Source organism: Plecotus auritus (genome assembly GCF_963455305.1).
Source record: "Plecotus auritus genome assembly, chromosome: 8".
Lineage (NCBI taxonomy): Eukaryota > Metazoa > Chordata > Mammalia > Chiroptera > Vespertilionidae > Plecotus > Plecotus auritus.
The window spans coordinates 75,565,511-75,583,565 of NC_137782.1; positions in this window are offsets into that span (position 1 = coordinate 75,565,511).

Below are 18,055 nucleotides of genomic sequence, written 5' to 3' on the forward strand. Positions count from 1 at the left end.
CAGAATGGTCATCAGTTTGAAAACAGGCATTGACAAAAAGTAAAGTATTCATTTTTATAGATTCTTTTAAAATTTGAAAATTAATTGTATGTTAATAAACACCAACTTTATAATCATTCAAAATGTTTATACATTTTTGGGGACATCATGTGTAGGTGTATATATATGCTAGAGGCTCAATGCATGAAAATTTGTGCAAGAGTAGGCCTTCCTTCCCCGGCTGCTAGCACCAGCTTCCCTCCAGCACCTGGGACCCAGGCTTCCCTCCTCCGGCCACTGGCAGGCACCTGGGACCCGGGCTGGCATCCCTCTGGCCCCAGCTCCATCAGGAAGGACGTCCAAATGATGTCCGGAAGACCTGGTCTAATTAGCATATTACCCTTTATATATATATCTGTGATTTTATTCAGCTACTCAGGTTCTTGATGCTATTCAGGTTTCATGTCATGCCAGGTCCTTCTTGTATAGGTCCCATGACAAAACAATTGAAAGATCAGCTTCCTTCTCTGTGAGAAAGGACATTCTAATTTATACTCCTACCTTGCTTTTTATGCATGGATGGCAGAACTCCTTCCAATAAGTAGACTCCCATTCATCTTACACATATAAAGTGACAGAAAAGTAGCTTTTGTTACATTGTTTAAAAAATGCCTGGTTCTGACCACTGCCTGAGCAGCCTATAGCTTTCCTTTAAGGAAACAAATAAACAAACAAGCAACAACTCATATCTGAACCTTAACACATCCTGAGACTCTACATGTCCCAGTCTCAGTATAGCATTGTACTCAAATTACCAAAGTTAATTTTAAAATATTTCTATTCCTTACTCAGTGGACCTATTCTCACTCTGAATTGTCATTTCAGATGCAAAAATTCTCATGGGATAAAAACTAATACCACTTGTACATCTTATTGGAAAATATACTGTATGTGAGTGTATGCAAAGATGTGGGGGTTTGCTTTGTGTGTGTAGGTTCATTTTATTTTGTAGTAGCAAACTTGGTTTTCTCATAGTTAAATTCTATTTCCCAAAACTAAAATGTGTATTGATTGCAACACAGATAGTTTCTGAAAGTGTGTGACAATAAGGGCTGGGGGTGGGGGCAGGGCGTGAGAATTTCACTATTTCACTATGCTATTCATATCCATAATTCAGAGAGAAGATCACTGAGCTTTCACCAAAATACTTATATATTTAGGTGGCACTGACTTCTCTTTTGCAATCAGAAAATTTTTGCTTTGAGTAAAATCAAAAGATGGATGAAATCAACTAGTAACTGAACAAGAAAACGGAAATCAACAGTTTTTTATAGAGCAAGGAAAAAAATCAATAAAAATTGGAAGGGCAACTCATTATGTTCAGAGTAATCAGAGTTGAGAAGAAATTCTGCCATTGGTTAATTGACAAAAAAATTCTATATCTAACAAATCAGATTGCTATTCGTGATCTGATACTTGAAAGAGCATTGCATCCAGAGCTTCCAATTATAAGACATGATAGAAAATAGCATCAATAAACATTTCATTTTAATTGAATGTGGTGTTCAAATAGAAAATAAAAGTGAACTCAATCAAAAGACCCTAATTCTTGGTCTATTGAGCCCAATAACAAGGCTAATGCATTCTTTCCTTTTATCATATGTTTTGATGTCACTTAAAAACACGCTATATTTGTTCTTAATTCCATGCACATGGAGCAGCAGTTTCTACTTTGGTCCCCAAGAGTTAATCTGCCAGGATTTTCACATGCCCATAGCTTGCCTCATCTATCTTCCAGACAGACAGTGATAAAAAGAGTCAGACAACCAATGGAGCCTCAAGCAGGTTTGTGCTCTTAATTAGTTTTGAAACTTTTCTAAGTAGAAGTATCTTTATTTTAAATTATGTTAATATTTTTCCAAGATACCACACTTCATTTATGTCCTGAGCCTGAAAAACTAAAATTCTTTGATACAGGAAATGAGAAAAACCCTCTGCTTTCATTCCAGGAGTTGGAAGATGGTGATAGTGTCATTTCTGTTAATTACTAGTGCAGTGAAAGGGTACTATGTCAACAATCTTGAAGAAATAAAAACTCTTGATGCCTGGTGTACAGATTCAAATATTATATTAGAAGAAAATACATGTATGAGCAATTTACCATTAAGGAAAATAAATTGACACAATAAAAATCGCTAACAGAAACATTGTGGGTCTCCTCCTTCAATGGTGGGACTGGTTTTGATCAAATAGAAATAAGAAGATTGTCAAGTGGAGATAATAGAAAATTTAGAGTAAGAAGATCTAGGTTCATCACTCCTTTTTTTTTTTTTTTTTTTTTTTTTATAACCTGGGTATTTTGACCTATTGAGCCTCTTTCTATTTCTGTAAAAATGGGGATAAAAATGTTGTTACCTATGTTATATTAGGGAGGCCAAAATAAATCATAACATACTTGAGTTGTATGTATAAGTATTTTTATTTCTACACCAAAAGTTGAATAACAATAGTACCTTTTGTCTTTTGCTATTAGGGATCTCTAGTTCTCTTGATGGCTTTACTAGAGTCCCACATTTTATTCTGCCTTCTGTTGTGGAGGTTTTCTTCAGTGTGAGGAATTGAGACTGTCTTGAATTATAAAGCATGACTACAAACTAAACTGACTTAAAAAATATTTACACCAGAATGTTACATTACATATGCATATTCTTCTCTAGGAGATCTATACACATATTTTAGTGAGCCGCCAAACTTTAGCATCTTTGAAAATTTTGACTTTTAGAATAGAATTCTCATCTGTGGCCTGGTCTTTCAACAAACTGTTATTGAGGACCTACTGTGTGCCTGGAGTTGTATCAGAACAAGTTTGTGATTAGAATACAATGAAACTGATTTTACCAATTTAATCCCCAAATTTAATTTCAGACTAAGAGAAAAATAGCATTTATTAAGTACCTAGTATTTTCAATCATTATATTTTCCAAATTTTGAGAAATTTTTTCAAAAGTCCATCAACTATACTTGCCAATGAGAATTAGTGATTTTTGTAAAACCATATTACTAAAATGTGACAGAAGCAAATCCAAATTTAAGTCCCTCTGTCAAAGACCATGTCCTTCCTGGTATGACAGTTGTATATCCCTAGGAGTTTCAAGTGTTCTATGGGCAATGGTAATATAATTAGAATATTTACATAACTTCCCAAGGGAATTACTTAGAAATAAGGAAGTTTTGAAACCAGTAAGGTTAGAATCATTTACCAAAAAAACCCAGTCTTCTTTTTAAAAAAAAATGTAATTTTTTATTGATTTCGGAGAGGACAGGAGAAGGCTAGAGAGGTAGAAACATCAGTAATGGGAGAGAATCATTGATCAGCTGCATCGGGGACTGAGCCTGCAACCCTGACCAGAAATCGAACCATGACCTCCTGGTTTGTAGGTGGATGCTCAACCACTGAGCCAGCCACTGCCACCGGGTCCCAGTTTTCTTAATAAGAGCACCTTACATGTTCATGCTATAATATGACCAATTTCCATTTCAACAAAAGGCGGCAAATTCCAATGGAAGGATGATGAGATGAGATTTAAAATGGCTTACCCAATGGACATTACTAGGCATTAGCTCCAAAGAGATGAGATCACAAACTCTAAGGCACCTCAAACCCATGACTATTGACACTTTAGTGACTTAACTTGTACAATTGCCAAAATCCAACCCCAAAATTATACTACTTTGTAAACCCTATTTGTTTTAATTCAGTTTCCTAGTAAAAGCATGAAATCCCCAAATAGGTAGTGTGTTCCTTAGCTCCTTCATAGGATTATCATCACTAAAGTCCAGCCAGCCCGTCCCCCAGGCCATGACCTCTACAATCACAAAGTTTAGGTTCAGAATGAATGCGGTGTGGGTTTAGAGATCACGTTGCTGATGTATGCAGAGAAATTGGCTGAAACACCATTAAATGACAGAACTCTTAAGGACACAAAGAACTCAGTCAGATGAACATTATTAAGATTAGGCTTTGCTTTTTGTTGTAACATTTTCCTATAGGAAATTAATTCATCCATCATTTTTGTCAAAGTCAGGGACAGCCAGGGTTTTGTCAACCAGCCATGTTTATTTAATAAGCAGCATGGTATTGCTTTCTAATCACTGGAACACATCAGCACTGTCTCTAAGTTCCCTTGCCTATGTCCCTCATCTGTGAATTGTTAAGCCATACTTACAGCTGACTCTCTGAATTAGGAAATTTCAGATTAGAAAGCTGCAGCCAATTGAGGGTAAGAACAAGATTGGTGCATATGTCAGCATTAGGTCCATAGCAATCAGTCAGCAAACAATCATTGAGTGGATTCTATCAGCAAACTCTTCCCTCAGTTCTGAGGGTAATATAAAAAAAGATGTGATATGTTTACACAAGAAAGGTTCTTAGAATCAAATTGGGGAGAAAATAACAGTAGCCACTATTTGTTATGAATTCACTCCTGAAATTTGTACATTAATCCTCCCCAATAAAGAGAAGGTAAGGAATTTGAACACAACACAGTAAGTAAAAAATATAAGATTTGAACCCAGTTTTCTCCAGCCACAAATCTTAATTTCTATCCATTATACTATTTTAGTAACAATGTAAAAAATTTAAAAATATTAAAAAAGGAAATAACATCACTAAAGGAGATAAATATAGTGCAAAAAATGTACATACATGTACATACACAGTACTAAATAGGTGAAATAGTATGGGATTGCTAGAGTTTGGTAGAATGTTTGAGCCAGTTTTGGAGTAGGTAATTGAGAAGAGGTGACCACCAGTTGACTCCTCACCCCCTCTCCTGTCCATGGAATGTACACTCTGTCTACCTTTCCCACAGCTGAAGCCATTTTCATGGATGCAGCCTTAAGAGAATAATGTGTTATTGAGACCATTGGGATGGTTTACGTGACTGAATTCCACTAAGGGCTCTATACAAATCTTAAAATTCTGGTGGGCAGGATCAGATATCTACTCCTCTTGTGGCCTAACACAGCCTTGTAGGTAAGTTCCCTTCCTTTTTAAATCTGTTACCTACCAATCTGGAGGCATCTGCTTCTTTCTCCAGTCTCTTCTTACCTTCTGTATATGGGGGCCAGTGTGCCAACCAAAAGCCAGATTCTAAAGAATAAGGTAGCAGGGCCTTGAGAAGACTTCTGTGTTTAACTGAAATTATAATTTACCAGTCATCACTTTTCACTCTTAAATTTGCAAGCAAACTTTTTGTCATTAATTAGATGATGTTATAACTGTGCTTTCTTTCAACAAATAGCAATGCATCAAAGCAAGAGTGCTATTGCCTTTTAGAGCAATGTTCTTTCATTAACCTAGCAACTATGCTCTTTAGTCTTATTTAATTCTTCTTTTTCTTTATTCAATAAAGATATGGCCTAGGTAATGGAACCCACATCTATAAATGGAAGAGCTAGTACTTGTTAAGCTCTCTCGGGTTCCAAGTGTTTTCCAAAATCCCGCACAGAAGCCATCCCAGTGAATTTCCTCAGTGGTCCATTATCTTTATTTTCCAGATGAGGAGCAAAAAGAGGGGAACACCTGTTAAGCCCTTAGAAGATTAAAAAAGAAGTTTGCTTCCAAAATTCCCCTCCCTGAAGCATCATGAACCTTGTCTCAGAAATGAGCTGGAAGCATCTTTTTCATGGTGCCCGAGAGAGAGAACATGCTTACTTCTCAGAGTCATATATGAGGCAGTTCCAATTCTGCCCCACACACTTTATTTTCTAGAGAAAGACTTGACCATACTCTTCTCCTAGCTAAATAGTGGCCAGCCCATGTGTTGTTTTGGAGAAACAAAGCAATTAGAAATCTTGCCATATTTTGTTTTATTTCCACATCCCCTTGGGTTATTATAGTTATGGTTGACCAAGCTTATGGCTCTTATGCTTTCATTATCTACAGTAAAACCTCCAAACATCCTATAAGCTTCTTGGGGGTAGAGACAAAGTATTATTTTTTTAAATATTTTATTGATTTTTTACAGAGAGGAAGGGAGAGGGATAGAGAGTTAGAAACATCAATGAGAGAGAAACATCAATCATCTGCCTCCTGCACACCCCCTACTGGGGATGTGCCCACAACTAAGGTACATGCCCTTGACCAGAATCCAACCTGGGACCTTTCAGTCTGCAGGCCGACTCTCTATCCACTGAGCCAAATTGGTAGAGCAAGACAAAGTATTATTAAGTTATATCCCCCATCTCCTAGCTTAATATCTGGCATATGCCCTAAATATCATAAATACCTGGAGAAGTGAGCTTAATTCTATAAAACTTCCCCTACCTGATTTGAATGGTTAAAGTTACTTAACATGGGACAAGGTCTTTCATTTTATAGTGAAATATAAGGCTTCCAGGAAATCCTATCTAGTAAAAGAGTAATATGCAAATTGACCATCACTCCAACACACAAGATGGCTGCCCCCATGTGGTCAAAGATGGCTGCCCCCATGTGGACACAACATGGCCGCTACAAGATGGCCGGCAGGGTAGGGCAGTTGTGGGCAATCAGGGCAGCAGGGGAGGGCAGTTGGGGGGGACCAGGCCAGCAAGGGAGGGCAGTTAGGGGCAACCAGGCTGGCAAGGGAGGGCAGTTAGGGTGACCGGGCCAGCAGGGGAGGGCAGTTGGGGGCAACCAGGCTGGCAGGGTGGGCAGTTAGGGGTGACCAGGCTGGCAAGGGAGGGAAGTTAGAGGTGACCGGGTCAGCAGTAGAGGGAAGTTGGGGTGACCAGGCCAGCAGGGGAGAGCAGTTAGGGGTGACCAGGCTGGCAAAGGAGGGCAGTTAGGGGTGACCAGGTCTTCAGGGGAGAGCAGTTAGGGGCAAACAGGCTGGCTGGGGAGGGCAGTTAGGGATGACCAGGCCAGCTGGGGAGGGCAGTTAGGGGCAATCAGGCTGGCAGGGGAGCAGTTAGGTGTCGATCAGGCTGGCAGGGGAGTGATTAGGGGGTGATCAGGCTGGCAGGCAGAAGCAGTTAGGGGCAAACAGGCAGGCAGATGAGCGGTTGGGAGCCCACAGTCCTGGATTGTGAGAGGGATGTCCCAGATTGGAGAGGGTGCAGGCTGGGCTGAGGGACACCCCCCCCCCGCCCGTGCACGAATTTCATGCACCAGGCCTCTAGTTATTATCATAAAAGTCATAGTATATTGTACCTTTAAGGGGAGTGAGAGACCTCTCACTGGCAGGGGCACACAGGAGGCTGTTGAGGTAATCATTTTATTTCTTGACTTGTGTAGTTGGTATACAACTGTTCAATTGCTAATTAATCCTTAGATATTTGCAAGCATTTTTCTGTACAATTTATGTACTCTATGAAACATAACATACATGCAACAAACAGAAAAGTGCTTGCACAATTTAAGGTAAATTACAAACCAAACATTTATATAACCACCAAATCATTTGTGTTATCAACAAGCTAAAAAGAAGGGGGAAAAAAAGACAAATTAAAATGCCCCTGTGTAAAGTAACAATGTGACTTAAATTCTTCTGTTAATGTGTATGATACTTTCTTGTGAGCACAAGGAAGTTGTAAAGAGCATCAACAGTGAGATTGAAGGGTGAGACAAAATGGTCTTGGTACACAGGTTTGGGAAGCAGATATTATTTTTATGAGATGAGAGGATACATGTTCCCTGCTCAACAGGCTAGATGCTTTGTCTTCAGAGTTGTCACAAGAGAAATCAAAGTTTAACTTGTGGGGAGGAAGAGGTGATTTTGGTAGGGTGTGGGTGTTTTTGGTAGGTCTAATTATAGTGCAAAACCATAGATCTCCCAGATTAAGATTATGATGCCTGAATAAGACTATGGTAATACTTAAATAAAGGAAAATATTGGTAGGTGTCACATAAGAATCACCGATATATTGATAACCTTAAAAGTTTATACGTTTAAAAATCAAACATGACATATACACTATAGATCACTGATTGGCATTACAAAATGACATTGATTTACTATGGTGACTTGACATTTGTCTCTTTGTTTTTCTGTATGAATTATTTTATGCAACAGGCTTTGAAGGTCTGAGCTTTGAAGTGATCCAGTGTAAACAGTTGTCCACCCTATTTGCTGAATCATATTTCTTGGTAGATGGCACTTCTTAATGGAATGGTATTTCACTTGGAAAGCTAATAGTTAAGCACTTTTTCACCAGTGGAGCAAAACCCATGGTTGGGCATAGTAGTATTTCCTATGTAGAATTTGTTCCAAGTTCCATTGTTTAAATTCAGAAGGCCAACGGAATGGAAACATGGAATTAACCTGATTACAGCAGAAAGCATTTCAGAGTGAGACCTTTCATTCTCTTGGTTTGTCTTAATGGGGAATCAGATGTGATTTGTGTTGTGTGGAGATGATTGCTGATGGGTAATTACTCTAAAATATCTCTTTCAAATCCTTTGCATGGCAATCAAGGAAGAATATGCAAGGTTAGGCATTTCATTACCAGAGTTATCAGCAGCATATAATTTCTTAATTATGCATAAAAATGATTAGCAACTACTTGCTCAAGGACTTCCTGAATTTTCTTTGTGAAATGAAGTCTGGAGTACACATGGGCCTCTGAGCCTTATTAGAGAATCTGTGGTTTAAAAGACATGAACAGCCTGGCTGGTGTTGCTCAGTGGTTGACCTTCAACATAGGAACCAGGAGGTCATGATTCAACTCCTAGTTAGGGCACATGCCCAGGTTGCAGGTATCATCCCCAGTAGGGGCCATGCAGGAGGTAGCCAATCAGTGATTCTCTCTCATCATTGTTTTTATATCTCTCTCCTCCCTTACTCTCTGAAACCAATAAAAATATTTAAAAAATAAAAATAAATAAAAGACATGAACAAAGATTCTTTCTTCTTTCTAGCAGCTGTGTGATTGAACCTCAGTTTCCTTACCACTACAATTAGAATAATGGGAGTAATAAATAAGAAACCTTTTTCTTCTCAGGATTGATTCATATGACATTAAATCATATCACATGCTGTTTATTATGATTTCTGGCACATAATACAAGACACTCATAAAATTGTAGCTTTTATTCTGGCCATTGTTATTGCTGTCAGCATTAATATTACTGCTACTTCTTGTTTTCAAATTTTATTAAATTTATTGGGGTGATGTGGATTAATAAAATTATATGGGTTTCAAGTGTATAATTTTATAATATATCATCTGCATACTTCATTGTGTGTTCACCACTCAAAGTCGTCTCCTTCCGTTATCATATATTTGAACCCCTTTACCCTTTTCTATGTCTCCCCACCCTCTTTCCCTCTGGTTACCACCATACTGTTGTCTGTGTCTCTGAGTTTGTTTGTCTTATTTGTTCATGTGTTGCTTTCAGTTTTATATCAAACATAGGAATGAAATCATATGTGTTGTTGTTTTTGTTTTTGTTTTTTTACTTTTTCCAGCTCACTTATTTTGCTTAGCATGATATTCTCAAGATTCATACTTGTTGTCACAAATGGCAGTATTTTATCTTTTCTGAAAGCTAAGTAGTATTCCATTGTATATATGTACCACATCTTTACCCAATCATCTATTGAAGTCAAGTACCTCACCTAATAAAGGCCATATATAACAAACCTAATAATATACTAATAATAAAAAACAAAACAAAACTGAAAGCTTTTCTTCTCAGAACAGGAAAAAACAAGTATGCACACTCTCACCTGTTATTAAATATAGTACTCAAAGTCCTAGCCAGAGCATTCAGGCAAGAGAAAGAAATAAAAGGCATCAAAATTAGGAATGAAAAAGTAGCATTGTCAGGTTTTGTAGACAACATAATTTGTTATGCAGAAACCCTAAGGAATCAATCTAAAGCTAAAAAGCTATTAGAAACAATAAACACATTCAGTAAAGATACAGGATATAAAAATCAATGTATAAAAATTCATTGCATTCTTATATACTAACAATAAAATTTCAGAAAAATAAATAAAAGAAAGGTGGTTTCTTTTGCAATTGCAAAAAAAGAGAATAAAATGTATAGGAATAAATTTAATGAAGGATGTGGCAAACCTATATACTGAAAACTACAAGACATTATAAAAAAATTAAAGAAGGCACAAAGAAATGAAAATTATATATATATATATATATATATATCCTATATAATAAAGAGGAAATATGCAAATTGACCCTCACACCCTCACTTCACAAGATGGCCACCCCATGTTGTCACAAGATGGCCACCACAAGATGGCCACCCCCACAGTGTCACAAGATGGCCGGCAGGGGAAGGCAGTTGGGGGTGACCAGGCCTGCAGCAGAGGGCAGTTGGGGGGGACCAGGCTGGCAGGGGAGGCCCGTTGGGGGTGACCAGACCTGCAGAGGAGGGCAGTTAGGGGGGACCAGGCCTGCAGGGAAGGGGGTGACCAGGCCTGTAGGGGAAGGCAGTTGGGGGTGATCGGGCCAACAGAGGAGCAATTAGGTGTCAATCAGGCCGGCAGGGGAGCGGTTAGGGGGTGATCAGGCTGGCAGGCAGAGTGGTTAGGGGCAATCAGGCAGCCAGGCAGGTGAGTGGTTAGGAGCCAGCAGTACCAGATTGTGAGAAGGATGTCCCAGATTGGAGAGGGTGCAGGCTGGGCTGATGGACACCGCCCCCACCAAGTGCACGAATTTTGTGCACTGTGCCTCTAGTATATGGATTGGAAGAATTAACATAGTTTAAATTGCTATATCACTCAAATCAATATATATATTTAATGTAATCCCCATCAAAATCCCAATGGAATTTTTAAAAAAGAAATAGTACAAAAATCATCAGATTTGTATGGAAGCAATCCTGAGAAAAAAGACCAATGCTAGAGATACTATACTTTCTGACTTCAAATTATACTACACTACTGGCCCAGTGCACAAAATTCATGCACATTAAAAGGGAATTAGTTAGAGGAAATTTTTTAATATTGCTATTTGCCCTTTCTCTATAATAGAAGTATCAGAGATGAAGGGAAATTATTAAAATGTATATGAAAATCTCCCTCCTGTCAGAGTCTGGGCACACCACAGGACCCAGAGTCAAGACCCTGCCCACATGCATATGCCTTGAAATCACACCAGACCAAGACTCAGCCGGCCGCGCCCCCATTGGGTGAGACCCAGACCTAGCCGGCCCCACCCCCATCAAGCCCCGCTGGGCGGGGGGCACAAGCGGGGGGTTCAGCCTCTGGTCTCCCATCAAGCCCCGCCAGGTGGGGGACATGGCCTCAGGTCCCCCGTCAAGCCCCGCCAGAAGGGGTGTGTGGCCTCAGGTCCCCCGTCAAGCACCGCCAGGCAGGGGGCACAGCCTCAGTTCCCCTGGTGCAGCCTCAGGTCCTCCGGCCCAGCAGCAGGGTGGGGGCGCAACCTGAGGTCCCCAGCCCAGCACCAGGGTTGGGGACGTGGCCTGAGGTCCCTTGCCTCAGCACCGAGATGGGGGGCACAGCCTGAGGTGCGCTGCAGCCTGAGGTTCCCCAGCCCGGTGCCAGGGTGGGGTCAGGGCCTGAGGTCCCCCAGCCCGGCGCCCAGGCAGGGGCCATGGCCTGAGGTCCCCCAGCCTGGCACCAGGGCAGGGGGTGCGTCCTGAGGTCCTCTGTCAAGCCCCCCCGGGTGAGGGTGCGTCCTGAGGTCCCTTGCCCTGGCCAGGCACCTGGCAGCTTCACGTCCCTGCTGATTGGTAGTTATGGCATCACGGCATGACGACTATTTGCATATTAGCCTTTTATTATGATGATAGGGAAAATAATCAAAACAGCATGGTATTGCCCTAGCTGGTTTAGCTCAGTGGATAGAGTGTCAGCCTACACACTAAAGGGTCCCAGGTTTGTTTCCAGTCATGTACACATGCCAAGGTTGTGGGCTTGATCTCCAGTAGGGGGCATGCAGAAGGTAGCCGATCAATCATTCTCTCTCATCATTGATGTTTCTATCTCTCTCTCCCTCTCCCTTCCTCTCTGAAATCAATAAAAATATATTTTTAAAAAACAGCATGGTATTAGCAGAAAAGCAAATACAGAGACCAATGGAACAGAATTGAGAGCCCTGAAATAGAGCCACACATATGTAGGCAAATAATGTTTGACAAAGGTGCCAAAAACATACAAGGAGAAAAGAATTCCCCTTCAGTAAATGGTACTACCACTTCTTATACTACTAGATTTGATTAGGGCCACACATAATTCAGGTAGAGATAAATTTAATTGAGATGAATGTCAGTTAGATATTTTACTTTAGAATAATATCATGGGCACAGAGGTAAATTGCTACTGTTTGGGTTAATTTCTTCTCAAAGTGAAAAGCAGACTTTACCACTTTGCATCTTTTCTTAGCTGTTCCCACAGAGCCAGGGAGTTTGTTGAGACCTTGTGCTCTCAATGGAATGTATATTTAGATTGTTGAAGTCACAATTTATTAGCAGCAACATGACAGAGAGATATATCTACAAGTTCTTATGTTTGATTGTCAGAGGAGTAGGAATTGAATAAAAAAGTTCTGTATAATGAAGATAACACAGTCTAGAACACATTTTAGCTACTTATACGATATCTCCTCTACCCCCTCCCACCCTAGGAGGTTTCACGAACCTAGTGTGAACAAATTGGCATCTGTCAGTGTTTCTACATCTGGGGTATGAGAGTCTGTAGGCTTCCATAGTAAATGCCCAGTGTTTGAGGCTACCAAGTTATTGAAGAGGTACCACTCCTTCTAATTTGCAAAAGCAGCCATGCTGTCTATCCTCCATGGAAGAATGCCATCATATCTCAGATAGCTTGTCATGAACTGTACTTAAAAGAAATAACAAAGGGATTAAGCCTGAGAATGGGGTGTGGTGGTGTTGTCCACAGCAATATTGATGATTAACTAAAGTTTTCTTATGGAAAAACTGTTGAATCCTGAATGATTGTCTGCATAATCATTTCTGACAACCAGAGAATCCTTCTTCATGAGTAACATAGTTTCAGATTGTATGCCACTCTAATACATATTAAAAAATAATTAACATCTTAGGAAAAAGTGGATCTATAACAACATATAAGAGAAAATTGTGCTTAGAAAATTGAATTTCAACTTGTTCAATTAAATGCAATATTGTATAGATATTTTACATAAATATAAATTAACTAGGATACTGTTTAGAAACACTGAACTCCAATATCAATTATTTATAACATCAGCTCATGCGGAATTGACAATTTATTGCACTTTTAAGCCTTCGGGGTGAAGAGACAATTTACATTTTACCTCCTATTCTATTGTACATTGCAATTATGGTTTAAATCTGAATGTGATGCTTTATGAATACAAACATATAATGTTTGAGGATGAAGAAAAATTTGGAAAACAAATGACTGCTGTACATTTATTTCATTCTAAGTTTCTGCAGCCCTCCTATGTCTGGAAGAAAGAAAATAGTTTTGGATTTAGATGCCTCATACAGCTTCCACTCAAAGTGGACGTTTAAATCCTCTGAGGATGTTTAATAACATTTTTCAGTAATATTGGGAAAGCCATTTGTTCATTCATATCAGATGCAGTAATCTGACCCTTTTTTTCTCTCTCTCTCAATTTTCTCCCAATTTAACACCATCCTGTGTAGGTCAAAGTCAAAATAAAGGGCAAAGTAATCCTCTGTGTCTATTGCAACTCTGCAAATTGAAGGTAGATGGAAATATATTGTTTCTGAGTGTTACAAAAGAACCACGACATGTACACCCACTCTCATATCCACTGAAGGAGAAAGTTGAATATGTGAGTCCTTGGTACAAAGTGTGTTGGCACAATGACTCCACCCCCCCCCCCCCCCCCAGTTTAATGTCTAGCTTTCATTTCTAGGTCAAATCAAGCAGGATTGCAAAAATTCATTGTTTCAGCTTTTTGCAAGGTCTCCAAGGCTATGAGTAAACAGGAGGTACCAGGCAATTTTTGGAGACATGGCTTTGTCCAATAAATTTGCTCAATAGATGTTCTCAATAGGGAAAGGTTCTTCCACTCTGAGACATTCATGACATTCATGATACAATCTCTCAACAAAAATTGAGAGGTGTAGCTACAATGATCGGTGTAGCTCTCTGTTCCACGTGAGAGCACACGCACATAGCCATACTGCTTCAAACCCTTGGAAGAATGTTCATGGCTTTGCACATGACCTTGCAGTAGGTGTATGTGTGATAATACTTTATGTGCCTCTTTATTTGGCAAAGAGTTTATGCTCTTATTATTAGAGCACTTTTCTAATGATATTTTCGTATACTCAGACATAAGCAAGAGATAGAGAAGGCCAGATGAATACTCATAGGAAAGGTTCATTTTCCACTCATAACCTGCAACTTGTGTCTATGGTGTCTTTTCTCTTTCTTTTTTGCTTTTCCTTCGTGTTTTAGCTAAGATGAATCCAGTCTCCATGTATGACATTCCTTTAACTATATTTGAGTTCTTGTTACTCAAGTGGCCCTATTACCAATCTAGGATAGCAGCCTTGGTGAGAGCAACAGAGGAGAGGTACAAGAAAGGAGGTTATGATGAAAACCATGAACACAGCCTTAACTGGTTTGGCTCAGTGGATAGAGCATCGGCCTGTGGACTCAAGGGTCCCAGGTTCGATTCTGGTCAAGGGCATGTACCTTGGTTGCGGACACATCCCCAGTGGGGAGTGTGCAGGAGGCAGCTGATATATGTTTCTCTCTCATCGATGTTCCTAACTCTCTATCTCCCTCCCTTCCTCTCTGTAAAAAATCAATAAAATATATTTAAAAAAAAAAAAAGAAAGAAAAGCATGAACACAGACGTGGGGCACACAGATGTGGGGCACACAGATATGGGTCATATTGTAACCCTAGTGCTTACTATCTGTTTGACCTATCTGCTTGATCAACAAGTGTCTTCATCACCTATAATAGGACTCTGAAGATAATAATACCGTCTTCACTATAAACTCCAAAGGAGGTAAGGACTGTGAAAACTCCAAGCAGTTAGTGTTTGGTTTATTGAGGACAGTTAATTAATCTCCAGTTTCTCCTTTCTTTTTTCTCCTGCGATGGTGTCACTCTTGTCTGCAGTCCCAGGATTGGATTCAAGAAACACCAGGCCTGGGGCAAGTATGGGGAGAGGGGTAGCGGGGGTGGGGTGGGGGGGGGGAGATGGGAGAGAACGGGTCAATGGGGGAGGGGGGAGAAAACATGTGTGTAATAGTTTTAACAATAAAGCTTTTAAAAAAGGAAGAAAAAATCACCAAGTTTGCTGTTTCAGTTAAGAAAATCTGCTGCCCTTCAATTACTTAAGGCATTACTCTTTACACCCCTAGGATAATCTGTTTTCTCAGTGTCAGTTAGTGAAGAAATGAGAGAAAGAAGTAAGAAAATAGGAGGGACTCATCAACCCCTGTTCATTTTTCCAATGTGAAAAGTTAATGATTTTACACATTAGAAATTGCCATTTGTTTCAAATATCACACAAACAATAACTATTACCATTAATGATATTATTACAATAGCCCAGTGGTCGGCAAACTCATTAGTCAACAGAGCCAAATATAAACAGTACAAAGATTGAAATTTCTTTTGAGAGCCAAATTTTTTTTATTATTATTATTTTTATTATTTCAATAAATCTTTATTCAGATTATTACAATTGTTTCTCCTTTTTCCCCCGTAGCTCCCCTCCACCCAGTTCCCACCCCACCTTCTGCCCTTACCTCCCCCCCACTGTCCTCATCCATAGGTGTATGATTTTTGTCCAGTCTCTTCATGAACCCCCCATACCCCTTTCCCCTGAGAATTATCAGTCCACTCCCTTTCTATGCCCCTGATTCTATTATATTCACCAGATTATTCTGTTCCTCAGGTTTTTAATTCACTTGATTTTTAGGTTCACTTATTGATAGATATGTATTTGTTGTTCATAATTTTTATCTTTACCTTTTTCTTCTTCTTCCTCTTCTTAAAGAATACCTTTCAGCATTTCATATAATACTGGTTTAGTGGTGATGAACTCCTTTAGCTTTTTCTTATCTGTGAAGCTCTTTATCTGCCCTTCAATTCTGAATGATAGCTTTGCTGGGTAGAGTAATCTTGGTTGTAGGTTCTTGCTATTCATCACATTGAAAATTTCTTGCCACTCCCATCTGGCCTGCATAGTTTCTGTTGAGAAATCAGCTGACAGTCGTATGGGTGCTCCCTTGTAGGTAACTAACTGTTTTTCTCTTGCTGCTTTTAAGATTCTCTCTTTGTCTTTTGCTCTTGGCATTTTAATTATGATGTGTCTTGGTGTGGTCCTCTTTGGATTCCTTTTGTTTGGGGTTCTGTGCACTTCCTGGACTTGTAAGTCTATTTCTTTCACCAGGTGGGGGAAGTTTTCAGTCATTATTTCTTCAAATAGGTTTTCAGTATCTTGCTCTCTCTCTTCTTCTGGCACCCCCATAATTCTGATGTTGGTACACTTGAAGTTGTCCCAGAGTCTTCTTACACTATCTTCAACTTTTTGGATTTTTTTTTTTGCTTTTTGCTTTTTCGGTTGAGTGTTTTTTGCTTCTTTGTATTTCAATTCTTTGACTTGATTCTTGTGTTCCTCTAGTCTGTTGTTGGGTCTCTGTATAATATTTTTTATTTCAGTCAGTGTATGTTTAATTTCTAGTTGGTCCTTTTTCATATCTTCGAGGGTCTCATTATATTTATCGGCCTTTTCTAGGATATTCTTGAAAAGCCTTATAACCGTGGTTTTGAATTCTATATCCAGTTGTTTGTTTTCCTTCATTTCTTTCGTTTGTGATCTGTTTCTTTGATGCCGCATTTTCATTGCTTCCCTGAGTTGGTAGGGTGGCTTTGTGTGCTAGGTTTCCTATGTGGCCCAGTGGGTCGGCCTCCCCAGTTAACCTGAGGTGGACACTCTTGGTGCACCCCTTTGTGGACTGTGTATACAGCCTTGTTGTAGTTAAGTCTTGATTGTTGTTGGTATCACTGGGAGGAATTGACCTCCAGGCCAGTTGGCTGTAAGGATCAGCTGTGTCTATGCTGGGAGAAGTTTGGTGCTGGAGACAGCCTTATAGGATTAGACTTGCCAAATTGCAATAGCCTCTGTGCTCGGCTTGGATGGGGTGGAGTCTCAGGGTGGAGCAGACAGTCTTGGCTTCCTGGCAGCCTTGCCCTAGCGTGCACGTGCAGACCTCTGCCTTCCCTGGCTCCCGAGTCTCCACCCGAGAGTCCAGACTCCCCCCACAAGAGCGTGGGTCCCCAGGGGCTCGCCTGGAACTGGGGTTCAGTGCAGTCAGAACTGGGGCCCAGTGCAGTCAGGAGCCTCCAACTCCCTTCCACTAGGGAAAGCCTGTGGCAACCTCCGCAGCCTTTGTGCGCACTGGCACGAGCGCGCCTTCAGACTTCTGCCTTCCCCAGCTCCCGAGTCTCCTCCCGAGAGTCTGGATTCCCCCCACAAGAGCGTGGGTCCCCAGGGGCTCGCCTGGAACTGGGGCTCAGTGCAATAAGGAGCCTCTGACTCCCTTCCACTAGGGAAAGCCTGTGGCAACCTCCGCAGCCTTTGTGCGCACTGGCACGCGTGCGCCTTCAGTCCTCCGCCTTCCCCGGCTCCCGAGTCTCCGCCCGAGAGTCCAGATTCCCCCCACAAGAGCATGGGTCCCCAGGGACTCACCTGGAACTGGGGTCCAGTGCAGTCAGAACTGGGGCTCAGTGTGGTCAGGAGCCTCTGACTCCCTTCCACTAGGGAAAGCCTGTGGCAATCTCCGCAGCCCTTGTGCGCACTGGCATGCCGCGCCTTCAGACCTCTGCCTTCCTGGCTCCCGAGTCTCCGCCCGAGATTCCAGACTCCCCCTGTAAGAGCGTGGGTCCCCAGGGGCTCACCCAGAACTGGGGTTCAGTGCGGTCCAGGGCTTCCATACCCCTTCTGCCAGAGAAAGTCAGCCAGGCTCTCAGCCGCCCTTCCTCTCTGAGCGCACAAAGACCCTCTGCCGTACCTCCAATTCTCTGTGAGCTTTTCTCTTTCCTTCTAGTTGTAGAATTTTCACTCAGCCAGCTTCCCTGTGGTTCTGGATGGTGTCCGTTCT